Source organism: Chiloscyllium punctatum, chromosome 3, assembly GCF_047496795.1.
Source record: "Chiloscyllium punctatum isolate Juve2018m chromosome 3, sChiPun1.3, whole genome shotgun sequence".
Taxonomy (NCBI): domain Eukaryota; kingdom Metazoa; phylum Chordata; class Chondrichthyes; order Orectolobiformes; family Hemiscylliidae; genus Chiloscyllium; species Chiloscyllium punctatum.
The window spans coordinates 58573773-58592493 of NC_092741.1; the positions used below are offsets into that span (position 1 = coordinate 58573773).

Sequence of the window (18721 nt, forward strand, 5' to 3'; positions counted from 1 at the left end):
AAGTTGTGCCCAGATTTGTTCACAGTATTCCAAATGTGGTCAAACCAGAGTTTTTTTATTCTGGGTAATCCAGGATGGAGGATGGGAAAAAATTCTGGCTGTAAGAGCTACTCCTTTTTTTTGAGGCATTTTAGGTGTTGGAGGTGATTTCCTCGAATTCCACGACCAGCAATTACTGTTTTATATGCTGTTGCATTGTTTTGGAACTTTGGAAAAAAAAAGTCAAAACAACAGCAGTTTTAAAAAGGGAGAGGTACAGACAAAGGAAGCACATGGTGAGGTCAGTGCAGGAGAGAGAGAAAGAGAGAGAGAGAGAGAGAGAGAAAACACCTGCACAGTTACAACCTTTGCTGTTTGAATTCATGTATCGGAGTGCATCTGGGAAAATTAACAAACAGTGAAATTCACAACTAATCTTGGAGGAACTGTTGGGCAAAGTTCACAGCACAGAATCAGATAAGTCAGTTGTTGTTTTAAGTCTGTCCAAGAGAAAGGCTGTATTAGTGAGTACAGTGGGTTCTTTCTTGATTATATGTTTTTGGAGATAAGTCTCTTGATTAAACTTAAAATATAAGCCATAGCTATTAATTTAACCTGAAACAGTGTTTGTAGAGGAATACGACAGTGTTATTTTCTGGGTCTGTAGATTGTGAAGGAGCAAAAATAGCCTTTGCAGTGATATGTACTTGTTGTCAGATGTGAGAGTTTAAAGAGAGTTTAAGGATTATTGCGAATTATATCTGCCATATCTGTTGGATGCGAATCTTATCAGATCAAATGGATCGGTTGGAGAGACAGATGGAAGCGATGAGGAATTTGCAACAGCAACAGTATGTGATGGATGGCAGTTATAGGAAGGGGGGAATGTCTCAGATACAATCACATAGATGGGTTAACTCCAGGAAGGGTAAGAGAGGTAGGCAGCTAGTGCAGGAGTCTTTTGTTGATATACCCATTTCAAACAGGTATGCTGTTTTGGAAAATGTAGGGGGTGATGGATTCTCAGGGAATGTAGCACAAATAGCCAAGTTTCTGGTATTGAGACTGGCTGTAATGCAACGAGGTGTACGTCGGCTTCCAAGAGATCAATTGTGTTAGGGAATTCTGTAGTCCAAGGTACAGACAGATGTTTCTGTGGCCAGCAGAGAAAAAGCAGAATGGTGTGTTGTTTCCCTGGTGCCAGGATCAAGCATGTCTCAGAGAGGGTGCAGAATGTTCTCACGGGGGAGAGGGGCCAGCAGGAAGTCATTGTCCACATTGGAACCAATGACATAGGAAGGGAAAAGGTTGAGATTCTGAAGGGAGATTATAGGGAGTTAGGCAGAAATTTAAAAAGGAGGTCCTCAAGGGTAGTAATATCTGGATTACTCCCAGTTCTACGAGCTAGTGAGGGCAAGAATAGGAAGATAGAGAGGATGAGTGTTTGGGAGAAGGATTCACATTTTTGAATCACTGGAATCTCTTTTGGGTAGATGTGACCTGTACAAGAAGGATGGATTGCACCTAAATTGGAAGAGGACTAATATACTGGCTGGGAAATTTGCTAGAACTGCTTGGAAGGATTTAAACTAGTAAGGTGGGGGTGGGTTGGGGGGGGTGGGGGGGAACCCAGGGAGATAGTGAGGAAAGAGATCAATCTGAGACGGGTACAGTTGAGAACAGAAGTGAGTCAAACAGTCAGGGCAAGCAGGGACAAGGTAGGACTAATAAATTAAACTCCATTTATTTCAATGCAAGGGGCCTAACAGGGAAGGTAGATGAACTCAGGGCATGGTTAGGAACATGGGACTGGGATATCATAGCAATTACAGAAACATGGCTCAGGGATGGGCAGGACTGGCAGCTTAATGTTCCAGGATACAAATGCTACAGGAAGGATAGAAAGGAAGGCAAGAGAGGAGGGGGAGTGGCATTTTTGATAAGGGATCGCATTACAGCTCTGCTGGGGGAGGATATTCCCGGAAATACATCGAGGGAAGTTATTGGGTGGAACTGAGAAATACGAAAGGAATGATCACCTTATTGGGATTGTATTATAGACCCCCCAATAGTCAGAGGGAAATTGAGAAACAAACTTGTAAGGAGATCACAGCTACCTGTAAGAATAATAGGGTAGTTATGATAGGAGATTTTAACTTTCCAAACATCAACTGGGACTGCCATAATGTTAAAGGTTTAGATGGAGAGGAATTTGTTAAGTGTGGACAAGACAATTTTCTGATTCAGTATGTGGATGTACCTACTAGAGAAGGTGCAAAACTTGACCTACTCTTGGGAAATAAGGCAGGGCAGGTGACTGAGGTGTCAGTGGGGGAGTACTTTGGGGCCAGCGACCATAATTCTATTCATTTTAAAATAGTGACGGAAAATGATAGACCAGCTAGTTGAAGTTCTAAGTTGGAGAAAGGCCAATTTTGATAGTATTAGGCAAGAACTTTCGAAAGCTGATTGGAGGCAGATGTTCGCAGGTAAAGGGACGGCTGGAAAGTGGGAAGCCTTCAGAAATGAGATAACAAGAATCCAGAGAAAGTATATTCCTGTCAGGGTGAAAGGGAAGGCTGGTAGGTATAGGGAATGCTGTATGACTAAAGAAATTGAGGGTTTGGTTAAGAAAAAGAAGGAAGCATATGTCAGGTATAGACAGGAGAGATCGAGTGAATCCTTAGAAGAGTATAAAGGCAGTAGGAGTATACTTAAGAGGGAAATCAGGACATGAGATAGCTTTGGCAAATAGAATTAAGGAGAATCCAAAGGGTTTTTACAAATATATTAAGGACAAAAGGGTAACTAGGGAGAGAATTGTGCCCCTCAAAGATCAGCAAGGCGGCCTTTGTGTGGAGCCACAGAAAATGGGGAGATACTAAATGAATATTTTGCATCAGTATTTACTGTGGAAAAGGATATGGAAGATATAGACTGTAGGGAAATAGATGGTGACATCTTGCAAAATGTCCAGATTACAGAAGAGGAAGTGCTGGATGTCTTGAAACGGTTAAAGGTGGATAAATCCCCAGGACCTGATCAGGTGTACCCGAGAACTTTGTGGGAAGCTAGAGAAGTGATTACTGGGCCTCTTGCTGAGATATTTGTATCATCGATAGTCACGGGTGAGGTGTCGGAAGACTGGAAGTTGGCAAACATGGTGCTACTGTTTAAGAAGGGCGGTAAAGACAAGCCAGGGAACTATAGACCACTGAGTCTGACCTCGGTGGTGGGCAGGCTGTGAGAGGGAATCCTGAGGGACAGGATGTACATGTATTTGGAAAGGAAAGGACTGATTAGGGAGAATCAACATGGCTTTGTGCGTGGGAAATCATGTCTCACAAACTTGATTGAGTTTTTTGAAGAAGTAACAAAGAAGATTGATGAGGGCAGAGCAGTAGATGTGATCTATATGGACTTCAGTAAGGCGTTCGACAAGGTTCCCCATGGGAAACTGGTTAGCAAGGTTAGATCTCATAGAATACAGGGAGAACTAGCCATTTGGATACAGTACTGGCTCAAAGGTAGAGGACAGAGGGTGGTGGTGGAGGGTTGTTTTTCAGACTGGAGGCCTGTGACCAGTGGAGTGCCACAAGGATCGGTGCTGGGTCCTCCACTGTTTGTCATTTACATAAATGATTTGGATGTGAGCATAAGAGGTACAGTTAGTAAGTTTGCAGATGACACCAAAATTGGAGGTGTAGTGGACAGCGAAGAGAGTTACCTCGGATTATGACAGGATCTGGACCAGATGGGCCAATGGGCTGAGAAGTGGCAGATGGAGTTTAATTCAGATAAATGCGAGGTGCTGCATTTTGGGAAAGCATGACTTATACACTTAATGGTAAGGTCCTAGGGAGTGTTGTTGAACAAAGAGACCTTGGAGTGCAGGTTCATAACTCCTTGAAAGTGGAGTTGCAGGTAGATAGGATAGTGAAGGCGGCATTTGGTATGCTTCCTATTATTGGTCAGAGTATTGAGTACAGGAGTTGGGACGTCATGTTGCGGCTGTACAGGACATTGGTTAGGCCACTGTTGGAATGTTGCGTGCAATTCTGGTCTCCTTCCTATCGGAAAGATGTTGTGAAACTTGAAAGGGTTCAGAAAAGATTTACAGGGATGTTGCCGGGGTTGGAGGATCTGAGCTACAGGGAGAGGCTGAACAGGCTGGGGCTATTTTCCCTGGAGCATCGGAGGCTGAGGGGTGACCTTATAGAGGTTTACAAAATTATGAGGGTCATGGATAGGATAAATAGACAAAGTATTTTCCTTGGGGTAGGGGAGTCCAGAACTAGAGTGCATAGGTTTAGGGTGAGAGGGGATAGATATAAAAGGGACCTAAGGGGCAACATTTTCATGCAGAAGGTGGTATGAGTATGGAATGAGCTGCCAGAGGATGTGGTGGAGGCTGGTAAAATTGCAGTATTTAAGGGGTATTTGGATGGGTATATGAATATGAATGGTTTGGAGGGATATGGGCCAGGTGCTGGCAGGTGGGACTAGATTGGGTTGGGATATCTGGTCGGCATGGACAGGTTGGACCAAAGGGTCTGTTTCCATGCTGTACATCTTCTATGACTCTATATAACTGTAGCATAACTTCTGCCCTTTTATACTCCAGTCCTACAGATATAAGGTCAGAATTCCATTAGCTTTCCTGATTATTTTATGCACCATTTTAAAGGTCTGTGCACCTGAACTCTCAAGACTATTTAGACATCCACTACATTTAACTTTAAACCATCTGGAAAGTACCCTGATTTATCCTATTTTATGGTCCAAAATGGATAGCTACACACATGCTTATATTGAAATCCATCTGCCACAGTTTTGTTCCCAATCATTTAATCTATCAGTATTCCTTCGTAATCTTATGCTATTGACTACACTGTCTACAATTACACCTAACTTTGTGTTAACAGCAAATGTGGATATGTGACTTTCTATGCCATTATCCAAGTCATTAATAAAAAAAGGAGAATAATTAGCATGCATAGGGTGGACATTTGGAATCTTTTTCCCAGAGTGGAAATGTTAATTATTTGGGGGGCATAGGTTTACGGTGAGCGGGGGAAAGTTTTTAAAGGATTTGTGTGAGGCCAGTTTTTTTACAATCAGGTGGTAGGTGCTTGGAATGCACTGCCAAGGAGGGTGGTGGAAGCAAATATGATAGCAACATTTAAGATGCATTTAGACACGCACATGAACAGCCAGAAAATAGAGGGATATGAAGGAATGGCCTGTATCTATGATGTACTATTTTATGTTCTATGTAATTGAGGCCTTAACATAGATCCTTATGGGACACCGCTGATCACAACATATCAGTTTGAGTACCGATCCATTATGCCTGTTTTTGGTAGGGATCTATGTTCAGTTGCATTCAGTGCCTGATCAAAGATCCCAGTGTTGAGAAGGAGGGTGCCTGCAGAGTTCTACACCTACCCTTTCTTCTGACACCTTCACAGACACTCCCCTGCCTCCTCACCTCCCCCCCCCCCCCCCCCCCAAACCGCCGCCAGTGACCACTCTGCATAATCTCCCATCCCCTCCTCTCTTATTTCGCTCCCCCCCCCCGCCCGCCCCCATCCCCTTCTGCTCTTACACAGCTTTTTCCAAGGCATCCTGCAGATACTCCAAACGTATATGCATGGAACAAGTGAGGAGATAGTCAGCCTCAGCTTTGACAGTCTCTGATCTTTCACATTTTTACTGACAGTCACTTTCTTACTTAGCACTTAAATAGTTGGCACTCAGGGCCCTGCAGAGATATCAGCCTTCACGGCAAGAGAGCAATGAGGAAAATAACAAAGCTAAAATGGAGAGGGGAAAAGCCTGTTTTCTTTTCCGGTTAGTAAGTTTAAAGCAAAGCCTCAATGCGAGCGTACAATTACTGTATTAGACTTGAGGTCAAATGGCCAAGGAAATGGTTACTGTTTAATAGAATTCTGCGACTTTATCAGAACCAGTCATTGTGAAGTGTTTTCCTTTATTTTCTTGTAGACTTTTGCATTATAACTTAGTTGATTTATGTAATTCAGTTAAAGTTTAGTGAAAACATTATTTATAGTTATATGGTCTTTTACCTTAATCCTGACACAGTAAAAGGATGCAAACGGTGGTGTTGCTATAACAACCATTCAGACTTGCTGCTTTGCTCCTCTTCTTTGCAGCAAACCATGCTCATGTTTTGATATTAAGCTAAGATAATGAAGGATGTATTAAAAATGCATGTAAACTTTGTGAAAAACTTCCCACTATTCTGAACAGTAGAAATATTTTACAACCTGTAAAATGGCAAAAGATTTCTAACTATTGCTACATTCCCCAACATCACACAACTGGAAAACCAACCTAAAACCTCAGCCATTAATGAAGTCATTAAAAACTGAATAGATTCCTTTTTGGTTTGGACTTCAGGGTTTATCTTTATATTTTGGTCTCAGTAATTCCTCCAGCCCTAAAGCCCTATGAAATATTTTGATATTGGTGATTATTTCTTCAGTTGCCTAGGATATGCTCTAGCATATCCTTCACAAATCCCTCCGCCTCTCTGCTTAACTTTTTTTCCTGTGAGATACTTTAACACTCACAGCCATAGGCCAAGCTCTTGATCATCTGACCTAATAACTTATTGGAAGGCTGGTGTTGCATTTTTTTCTATGATACTTTTGAGACGTGCCTGTTGTTTCATGACATTAAATGTGCGATATAAATATTTGTTGTTGAACTCAGATTCCCCATTTTGATTTTTCTCTCTGGGGAAGCCTACAGCCTTAAGTTTGCTCAAGAAATAATTGCAAGGGAGCTGCAGTGGAGCACAAACGTGTTGTGATTTGTGTGGCAGCGACATCGAATATTGTAAAGCAGGAAAAATCAGAAAATATACTTACGGCAGCAGTCTTTATTTTTCTATTTCATAACGTTGTATAAGCTTCGGAAAGGGTGAATGCTGCACTATGCCTTAAGCAACACATTGTCATGCTAATTCTGGTTTTACAGAAGTAATGCAAGAAGAAAGTTAGGAGGTCTTCTACCTTTGAGCAAGGTCTGTATCCAAATGGCTAGTTCTCGCTCTATTCCATGTGATCTAACCATGCTAACCAGTCTATGATGAGGAACCTTGTTGATTGCCTTACTGAAGTCCATATAGATTAAGTCTACCTCACTGCCGTCATCAATCCTTTTTGTTACTTCAAAAAACTCAGTCAAGCTAGTGAGACATGATTTCCCACACACTAAGCCATGTTGACTATCCTTAATCAGTCCTTGCCTTTCCAATACATGTAAATCCTGTCCTTCGGGATTCCCTCTAGCAACTTGCCACCACCGATGTCAGGCTCACTGATCTATAGCTCTCTGGCTTTTCCTAACTACCTTTCTTAAATAGTGGCATCATATTAGCCAACCTCCAGTCTTCACTAAACCTGTGACTATTGATGATCCAAATATCTCAGCAAGGGGCACAGTAATCACTTCCATAGATTTCCACAGAGTTCTAGATTACCCATGATCAGGTCCTAGAGATTTATCACCTTTATGCATTTTAAGACATCCAGCACCACCTCCTCTGTAAGCTGGATCATTTTGAAGATGTCGCTATTTATTTCCCCACCTTCTCTATCCCCTCATTCTTTATCTTCCATAGCCTTCTCCACAAAAAAACGCTGATGTAAATTACTCACTGAGTATCTCCCCCATCTCCTGCAGTTCCACACATAGACAGCCTTGCTGATTTTTCAAGGGGCTCTATTCCCTCCCTACTTATCGTTTTGCCTTTTGTCTTTAATTTATTTGTCGACTCCCTTTGGATTCTCCTTAACCCTATTTGCCAAAGCTATCTCATGTCCCCTTTTTGCCCTCTTGATTTCCCTTTGGAGTCTCATTATCACATTTTTGAAGGCTTTCCATTTTCCAGCCGTCCCTTTACCTGTGAGCATTGGCCCCATTCAATTTTGAAAGTTCTTGCCTAAAACCATCAAAATTGGCCTTCCTCCAATTTAGAACTTTAACTTTTAGATCCATTCTATCCTTTTCCATTACTATTTTAAAACTAGTAGACTTATGGTCCCTGGCCCCAAAGTGCTCTCCCACTGACACCTCAGTCACCTGCCCTGCCTTATTTCTCAAGAGTTGGTCAGGTTTTGCACCTTCTCTGATAGGTACATCCACATATTGAATCAGAAAATTTTCTTGTGCACACTTAACAAATTCCTCTCCAACCAAGCACTATGGAGTCCCAGTCTCTGCTTGGAAAGTTAAAATCCCTTACCATAACCACCCTATTATTCCTACACATAACTGAGACCACATTACAAATTTATTTCTCAACATCCTGCTGACTATTGGGGTTCCATAATGCAATCCCAATAAGGTGATCATCCCTTTCTTATTCCTCAGATTGATCCAAATAATTTGCCTGAACATATTCCCAGGAATCTCCTACCTAAGTACAGACGTAATGTTATCCCAAATCAAAAATGCCACATCCCCTCTCCTCGATTGCCCCCCTTTCTGTCCTTCCTGTAGCATCAGTATCCTGGAACATTTAAGCTGCCAGTCCTGTCCATCTCTGAACCATGTCTCTGTAATTGCTATGATATCTCAGTCCCATGTTCCTAACCATGCCCTGAGTTCATCTGCCTTACCTGTTAGTGCTTCTTGCATTGAAATAAATGCAGATTAGTTCATCAGTCCTACTTCATTCTTTGCTTTGTTCCTGCACGCCCTGGCTGTTTGACTTACTCCTTTTCCCAAATGTACGTTGTTAGACTGATCTTTTTCCAAACTGCCTTCCTAGTTTCCTCCCCACCCACCCCGTTTACTAGTTTAAATCCTCCTGAGCAGTTCTAGCAAATCTCTTGGCCAGTATGTTAGCCTGCTTCCATCAAGTGCAATCTGTCCTTTTTATACAGGTCACTTCTACCCCAAAAGACATTCCAATGGTCGTAAAATGTGAATCCTTCTCCCCTGCACTAGTTCCTCCCTGCAAGTGTCATCCATTAGATTTAGCTCCTGTAAATTCCTCATTGCCTCAAACAGCTGCTCCAGCTGATCCATGCAATCTGATAGAATTCACAACCGAACACATTTCCTGCAGATATAATCATCGGTAACATCAAAAGTCTTCTGGCAAATACTGACTGCAAGGTGTGCCACATTTTTCTCTCCATTTGGCAGATTTGGCTTCAACAAATTGTCAACATTCAGGCTTGCCTCAGCCCCAGAGAGTTTTCAGTGAACTGTGTGCAATGTTCTACAAGGTTGATATGATGATACATAGTGAAATGATCAAGAAGCATGAGCTTGAGGGTACATACAGTTTTAACATGAGAACCTAACAACCATATCTGTTGTAATGTTACGTAACTTTTTCACCTGCAACTCATTGAGAAATAGTTAACAGTTAATAGCAATAAGAGTTAAAGCTTCCCTTCAAAAATGAATAGGCCTGTGTCCACACGTTCTCACAGTTTGTTGCGGAAAGTGTTAGGTACGAAGGGCTTACCTTCCTCTGACCTGGAAACAGTAAACATTTCAGTCAGGTACATGAGATATGATGTAGGAGCAGAAGTAAGTTTTTCAGGCCATTGTGTTTGCTCCACCATTCAATGTCATCATGGCCAATCAGATAATCCTCAACTCTACTTTCTTCCCTATAACTCTTGGTAACCTTACTGGTTAAAAATCTGTCTCTCATAATCTTCAACTTCCTTTGAGATCACAGGCTGCCACACCCTGATGAAGTTCTGACTTAGCACTTGGCGATCCCAAGTGTCCATTTTATGTCTTGTCTGTGATATCTTCTTCAAACAAAGCTGGAATGACCATGCTTTCATTAAACACTAGCAAGTCATCCACAGTCAGGAAATATTATCAGTGCTCTCTTTCCATAGGTGCCGCTGGATTTACTGAGTTCCTTCAGAATTCTCTGTGTTTTTCTTTCTTAGCTGGTGGTCTGATTTATGGTGGTATATTGTCACTTACTCAAACTATTCTAAATACTGTCCAAATTCCAGAAATTGGTAGAAAAGAGCATTATTATAGAGCCACTAAAAGGACCATGTATTTTTGTTTTGTGTTTCTAAAAACTTGAAGTGAGAAATAGCTGTTTCAAAAACCAATATTTGAAACAGATTTTCTGCAGTTTTGACTTGACACCCTGTAAGCAACTGCTTGAACAGGTAGTAATTGAAAGTGAGGACTGTAAATGCTGGAGATCAGAGTCAAGATTAGAGTGGTGCTAGAAAAACACAGCAGGTCAGGCAGCTCCTGCTCCTCGGATGCTGCCTGACCTGCTGTGCTTTTCTGGCACCACTTTAATCTTGGGGGAGTAATTGAAGTTGAGCTGCAGATAGTTTGGAGGGTGTATAAGGCTTTTGCTGGCAACAAGAAGTTCATTGGTGTATGGACTGGTGACAATTATCAATGGCAGAAACCTTTTTGCCTGCCAGCAGCTGTGCAATTAATTCGCCGGTAGCTTAGAGCTGGGAATAAGCTACAACAAGAAAGACCAATGTTCAGTTCTTCCCCAACTTGAGTCCCTACTCTCTGCAGTCAAAACTCTCTGTAAACCTAAAGATAACTAGTTTATCTTCCCGGTTATTGTTGTTATAAACTGTTCCTTTTAACAGATGTCAAAAACTTTTTAGAAGTGAACGGCCACCTTGTGCCTCTTACCAAACAGAGGAACCATCTGGAGAAAGACAACTAAAACAATGTGCTGGCCAGCAGAAGAGTCAAAGACTATCTCAACAATGGAACCTGGGCACAAAGACTATTCATCTGTCTTTTCAAATTTCCCTTCACTAGAACCTATTTTATGCTGTCTGTTCATGTGTGTGGATGTGTAAGTGGGAGTTTAAAATGGGATTAAAGTTTCAATTAGTTATTTAATGCACCAGCAGTTTATAATTGTTTGCCTGCAGCAAGAGTTCTAATTACTTGTAATAAATGGTGATTCTTGTTTAGTCCAAAAACCTGGTCCGTGCTTTCTGTCAATCTGGATCTGAAAGTCAGGTTCATTGTGGAATTTTGCATACTTGATTAAATCTTTACCTTTTGTGACAACTCCATGGATAGCAGGGTTCAATTTCCAATGGGTTACTCCAGTGAGTTATACCATCAACAGATTGACAGATTGACAGATAATCTATAATTTATCCTGATTTTTCTATTTACCTTCTATCAATTCCTTTTCAATTCTAATTTTAAAATGTAGCTTTCTACACAGTCTATATAACACAGGATGTTGAAAGCGTACTGGAGTAATAGAATTTCAGTTGAGATTCCTTTGTGTTGTGAATGGAATGAAAACCTGTTGAAAACCCTGCTCAAATGTGTTACTGAAACAATATAACTTGGATAGTACAAGTCCACGTATTTGGATGAAATTATGATGTATTTTTTGAGAAAATCTTTCCCTACAGTGTGTTCTTAGTCTTGTCTTCCTAAATTGTTACATTCTGGTGCAAAGCCAAACAGAACCAGATGCTTAGTTAGCTGATCTTAAATGGTTGAAGAGGTGAAACACACTGTAGTTGGTATTAAATTTCCTGGGCTAAGAAAAATCCTTAGTCAGGGATCTTACTGTTTATTTCTGTGGTGGCCTTGCTGAAGTGTGTGGACTTGTAATATCCAGATTATTTTAATGTTTCAGTTGTTCTTTTGAAAGAGTTTTGGATCAGTTTTCATTTAGCAAGACATGCAAAGAAAATCTACCATAGGTTGAAGCATATAAATTAAACCTTTTCTTTTCTGGCCCACATGTGTACTTTTCATGTTTTGGTGACCATGATAAGATTGTTTTACATTTTTTTTAGTTGTTTTTTTAAAACCAACTTCTTATATTTAAAACCAGAAAGCACCATCTATTGAAGGCCAGAAAAAATTAGGAGTGTGAGAGAGGATTGGGATCCCAAAGTTGCTTAAGGTATGAACATGTTTTAAGTAGGATTTTCAGCCTTGAGTATTGGGTATCATTAGTTTGGTCCCATTGGTAATGAAAAAGATGTATTTGATTGTGAGTGTGTCTTACATTATCCAAATAGAATGGGAAGGTGAAAGAAGAGTTTGAAGGGCAGGAAATTGTTGAATTCCATTGATTGTTGACTTTTACTGTTCTGTATCTTTTTTCATTCAGTTACTTCTTTTATTTCAGTTACTTGTCAATGCTTTCCACTCCACCTCTACATATATTCAGGTACAGACTATTGGCCATTCTTAAGTGCAAGTAACTTCCATTTAGCAAGGTGATTGTATAAAATATTAAGCTGTAGAGGAAAAGTAGGAACTGAAACACTCGGCTGATCAGGGATTTTTTCCATGTGTATGAAGAATAATGTAGCTGTCTCTTGTTCAGGCATGTTAAATATAGTGTTTCTTATAAGTGCGGAGTTATTATTTTGAACTGTGTTCAGAATGAAATCCTTCACATTGAAACCCTCCTATTGGAAGGATGTTGTGAAACTTGAAAGGGTCCAGAAAAGATTTACAGGGGTGTTGCCAGGGTTGGAGCGTTTGAGCTATAGGGAGAGGTTGAATAAGCTGGGGCTGTTTTCCCTGGAGCGTCGGAGGCTGAAGGGTGACCTTATAGAGGTTCATAAAATCAGGAGGGGTATGGATAGGGTAAATAGACAAGATCTTTTCCCTGGGGTTGGGGAGTCCAGAACCAGAGGGCATAGGTTTAGGGTGGGGGAAAGATTTAAAAGTGACTTAAGGGGCAACATTTTCAGGCAGAAGGTTGTGCATGTATGGAATGAGGTGCCAAAGCAAGTGGTGGATGTTGGTATAATAACAACATTTACAAGATATCTGGATTAGTATATGAATAGGAAGAGTTTAGAGGTATATAGGCCAAGTACTGGCAAACAGGACTAGATTAGGATTTCTGGTCGGCATGGATGAGTTGGACCAAAAGGTCTGTTTCTGTGCTGTACATCTCTATTACTCTATGTTGGCAGTCAGAACCACTTTTTTAAAGAGAGGCTTGAAAAGCTAAACATTTATGTATTTCTGAATCAAAAGGCAAAGATGCTGAGAATACTCTAAGTTCTGCAGCATCTGTGAAAGAGAAAAGAATTGAGAATTCAAGACTTTGCATCAGAACTCACAACTCTTGTTTCTTTCTCCACAAATGCTGCAGATCTGCTGCGGGTATTTTCAGCGTTTTCTCCTTTTTATTTCAGATTTCCAGTATCTAGTATTTTGCTTTAGGCTTAATGTAAATCTGAAGCTACTGATTTTGCATTTTGCTTCATTCTTGGCCAACACTCTACCAATCAGATATTTCACTCGCAACAATAACAATTATCATGCCGTAATCCTTAAGCATGTTCATCATCTGTTGCTTTTGCCCTCGGCTGTTGTCTTTCATGCAGGAGAGAGATTGGTAAGTATTAGTGGAGTATTTTAGATTTAGGACCAAATGTTACCTTTTTATTCAAACATAGTAAACACACAATATATGCAAGTCAAGACATAAATCACCTGAGGTTACTGGAGAGAACCATCTCCTAACAATCATGTGATCTTGCATCACTTCCCAGTGATGATGTGAACTATCTCATTTATTGATTCACACTTACCCTTTACACAATCATTTTAATAATACTGAAAAGACATTACCCATTTTCTGTGTTTTAAATAAATATACAAAATCTAGCAAACATATTGTGCTGTTAATTTCTCAGCAGACCCATACTAGTTTGGTATTACCTACATTTTTTTTATTGTAGAGACTATATTCAGAGAAAATTAATTTGGCATACTTAATATTTTCATCGCTGTTAGTGCAGAGATACACTTCCATTGGCATACCTTGATTTTTTATGAATATAATTGGTGTGTTATGCTTGATCAGTGATTGTTTTTAACCTTGCAGCCAGAAGAGGTGGCGTTGATTTGGGATTTGATTTATAGGATTTCAGATCATGATAGGAGTTCCAAAAGGCTCCATTTTGAGACTGTTGCTGTTAATGTTTTTAATTAAAGGAAAAGCACAGCAGGTCAGGCAGCATCCAGGAGCAGGAGAGTCAACATATGGGGTGTAAGCCCTTCATCAGGAATACGATACCACATAGACTCTCCTGCTCCTCAGATGCTGCCTGACCTGCTGAGATTTACAGTGCCACCCACTTTTGACTCTGACTCTCCAGCATCTACAGTCTTTACTTTCTCTTAATTAAAGGATTATGTGGAACAATTTACAAGTTTGAAGGTGATGTAAAAATTGCATAGGAATTAAGAGTTTAAATCAAGTCAGTCAGAGTTGGACAAACCAGGGAACCAGGCTGTGAATAATTGAAGCTTTATATTGTATTTGGATCTGTAAAGGTCCAGCATTCATTGCAAACTCAATGTAGACAACCCAAAATGGAAAGTTCATGAAAAATGAATTTGACCAAGGCTTCTGTTTCCACGCAATCCAATGGGTTAATTTCAAATTATCACTTTGGATTTCAATTTTTAAAAATATTTTCAATCATTTTTGCAACTGAGTTTGTTTTTCTGTGGAATGTAGCTTCTTTTATTCACCCTCTACTCTAAAATATCTCCCACTCTTGGTCAAGATAAATAAAATGCTCCAGTTTGGCACACATCATCAGAGACCAGATGGAAGAGCTAAGATGGAGGTCAGAGTCTAGCGGGAGTCCTATTAAATTATCTTCTATGGGAATTGTCCAGGAAGAAATTTTAATTTCTGAAGTGCAATTCTCCTGTTTCCCAGCAGACGGTTTTGACTTACCTCCATAGATACTCAGATAGACAAATATATGTTTAACAGTTGTGTAATGACAGAACTGATATCCCCACACCTGCGCTCCATTAATCGCTCACACTAATGTGGGGATCTGATCTCTCACCCAGACACTTCTTTACCAAACCCCCCCCCCCCCCTCACAAATGCTTCTTACCAGGCCTGACTAGCCTCCACCACCCAATAACATCCCCTCCAACCTAAGTTGTCCCCAACATCCAACTACACCTCTGATCCAAAGTGATGAGCATCCAATCAGACTAACTGCCCCCCCCATCCCCCACCACCCAGGCTGACTAGCCTCCACAAACCTGCCTGAACCAACCCGAGGAGCCTCTCTCCTTACGACCCAACTGCCCACCTTTTGCAGCTCACCCACCTTAACCTCCTGCTGTCCTACCTACTTAGCTCACCCATCTGCCCAACCTTCCACCCAACCCAGTCACCCTTTTCATCCGAGACATTTAGAGTTGCCTAATGGCAATTAGTATCAAAGGGGATGTTTCTAGTGTTACCCCCAATGCTACTGCTCTAAGATGAAGCACTTTGTCGGACCGTACGCTGTGCCTTCTTAAAATGTGTCAGGCTCAGAAGAACCAGCCAGAATAACACAACACCATCAGGGCAGAAAAAAATGTTCAAGTTGAGCAGCAATCAGGTGATGATTGTAGCTCTACAGAAGATCTGGGACTCTCTTTTTGGTTGAATAATTATTTAAAACTGGAAGGTATGCTTGACCAGCAGAGAATGCAATAGATATTGTGAGAAAGGTGAGTTTGAAAGGCACTTCTCAATTTACATACAAGATTCCAAGACTAGTTTCTAGAGACCTTGTGAAAGAAATCTAAGTATCACCATGTCAACAAAGGTCATAATGAATTGGGAGTTGATTCAGTCTCTTTTTAGTTGGATCTTCATCTTTCAGCATTTCCACAACATAATATTAAAATAATGTGGATATTTAAACTTTTAATTACAGCTTTGAGGAATTAAGAACAAGAAATCTGTCAGCTGTACATTTTATGTTCCCTAGTCTAAAACTGTACGTAGGTAATGCTATCTCCTGTCGTCTTGATGTGAGTTTCATTGCAAATGTTACTTTCAGTCGTGCAATTGACTGAGCTTTTTAAATGTCATGACAATACATGCAACACTAACTTATTACATACCACAGTTCAGATTTGTCTCTTGGCAAAATCCCTGGAGTTGTTGTGTGTCATGTTTGGCCAACAATTATTCAAATATCAGTAACTAAGAAATTTTTCAAATACTTCAACATATTTCTAAATAACTAGTTTCACAGCATTATAATGGGAGCTATGTATTAAAGCCAGAGAATGATTGTGATGCAGAATGAGCCATCAACCTCTCCTGTTTGTGCTGGCTTCTGAGAAGAGAAATTCCTCCAGCTTCACTTCCCTGTTCTCACCCCCATAGCCTCGCAATTTTCTTCACTTCAGATAATTAATCTTTTCTATGTTGAAGGCGTCAACCTTCTCCATATTCTCAGACCATAACCATTTTGGGTAAGGGAATAGATTCTTCTTCACTCTGCCATTGCCTTTTTGGTCAGACATCTGAAATCAGTGTCCTCTGTTTTTTAGTCCCTCCCATTAATGGAACAGTTTCTTTTGACCTAGTCTGTAATGTCACATGACTTTGAAGACCTTTGGCAAATCTCCTCTTAAACTTCTTTCTCCAAGGAAGAGTCCCAACTTCTTCAATCATTCTTTGATATAACAAGAGGTTCCTCATCACTGGAACCAGTTTCATGAATCTTTTTTTCTGCAGTCTTCCTCTAGTACATTCACATCCTTCCTAAAACTGGATGCAATATTCCAGATGAGGTCTAATCAGAGTTTTATAAAGGTTCATCGTAAATTGCCCAGATTCCTTGTGTTTTACTCATCACACGCTAATCTGTCCTGTTATAGAACATAGAACATAGAACAGTTATCTTCAATTATTAATACACACACATACACCCAGATCTCTCTGCTCCTGGTGCTGCTTTATTTTATCTTACTCTTTGTGTTCTGTCTATATGAATTAATCATGTCAGACTTCTCAGTCCAGAATTTTATCTGCTACTTCACCACCTATTCCACCAACCCATTGATATCCTCTTGAAATCTATCAGTACAGTAGAGCTGTTGCTCAGTTCTACACGAAGCCTCAACCTGATCTGCATGCTTAGATTCTAGGGTGGGAGTGAACTCTAAGGTTTCTTGATTTTGAGGGCATTACTAACTGAGGCCTAGTCTCCAAAATGTTGGTTGTTGATCAAGTGTATACCGACCAGTTCTTTTGGATGAGTGTAGCTTGTCCCAACAGCAAGATCTTGCCTTTTCATGCCTCAACACAGGTAGACATCCTTCTAGCTGCCACGCATATTCAATTCCCTGTGTAACACAAAGAACATTGATATATCTGGGGTTTGATGAGGAGCAAAGTGATGTGGTTTTGTTTCATCTGGTTTCAGTCTTCCTGAAGTCATATTTTAATCTCCTGTGTTCAATTCTACATGTGTGTTGAGACAAGTATCTGTGGATAATTGAGTCACTGATTGTGAGATTACATCTGAGGTGAAAATAGCCTGTCCTCCGTACTGCACATATGCATGACTGGAAGCAGAAGGACTATGCAAGGTTGACCTTTTACCCTGGGAGTAATGCCAGACCTTTTGTGAACCATGTGTTTTTTTTCAAATTGTGCCATTCCCATTTGTTTCTTTTGCAGATACACCGTGTTTGTGACTTGCATCTTTTTCTCAAAATGTCACCAGTATTATTTCTTGCCCTATAAGAGCAACAGTTCTCACAGGGATGTGTTGTGCATGTGTGTCTGTGTGGGTATGTGTATGCATGCGTACATTTGCATGTCATTAATGCAGAATTGCAGACAATCTGGTTGACTAAATGATGAAGCAAAATGTTTCCATTTTAATTTTTGAATAACCAAACTATTCTTCAATTCACAATACAGTAAAAGAATGTTTCACTTGATTGCTTTAAGAAAGTCAAAGGTTTGTGATTATAATGCACTACAGTTACATTTCCATCACAGGGAATATTATGTTGTGGTGAAGACTTAGACTTGGTTCCTCCAGCGTTGTCACTTTGCCATCAGCCCTGGTCTTTTACAATCTCTTTGGCTTCAGTCCAGTTGGTCATAGAGTCATAGCATCATAGAGGTGTACAGCATAGACAGAGACCCTTCAGACCAACTTGTCCATGCTGACCAATCCAGTCCCAACCCAATCTAGTCCCACCTGCCAGCACCCGGCCTATATCCTTCCAAAACCTTCCTATTCATATACCCATCCAAATGCCTCTTAAATGTTGCAATTGTACCAGCCTCCACCACATCTTCTGGCAGCTCATTCCATACACATACCACCCTCTGCATGAAAATGTTTCCCCTTAGGACCCTTTTATATCTATCCCCTGTCACCCTAAACCTATGCCCTCTAGTTCTGGACTCCCCGACCCCAAGGAAAAGACTTTGTTGTTTGTCCTATCCATGCCCCTCATAATTTTGTAAACCTCTATAAGGTCACCTCTCAGCCTCCGACGCTCCAGGGAAAACAGCCCCAACCTGTTCAGCCTCTCCCTATAGCTTAAATCCTCTGACCCTGGCAACATCCTTGTAAATCCTCTCTGAACTCTTTCAAGTTTCACAACATCTTTCTGATAGGAAGGAGACCAGAATTGCACGCAATATTCCAACAGTGGCCTAACCAATGTCCTGTACAGCCGCAACATGACGTCCCAACTCCTGTACTCAATACTCTGACCAATAAAAGAAAGCATACCAAATGCTGCCTTCACTATCCTATCTACCTGCGACTCCACTTTCAAGGAGCTATGAACTTGCATTCCAAGGTCTCTTTGTTCAGCAACACTCCCTAGGACCTTACCATTAAGTATATGAGTCCTGCTAAGATTTGCTTTGCCAAAATATAGTACCTCGCATTTATCT

The 18721-nt window shown here is 40.7% G+C and overlaps 1 protein-coding gene across 2 annotated transcripts in view; it reads left to right on the plus strand.

Moving 5' to 3' along the window:
• The window catches only part of ankrd6b (ankyrin repeat domain 6b), a 218230-nt gene that overhangs the window by 19245 nt on the left and 180264 nt on the right, over window positions 1-18721 (plus strand). The gene's annotated exons all lie outside the window — the stretch shown is intronic.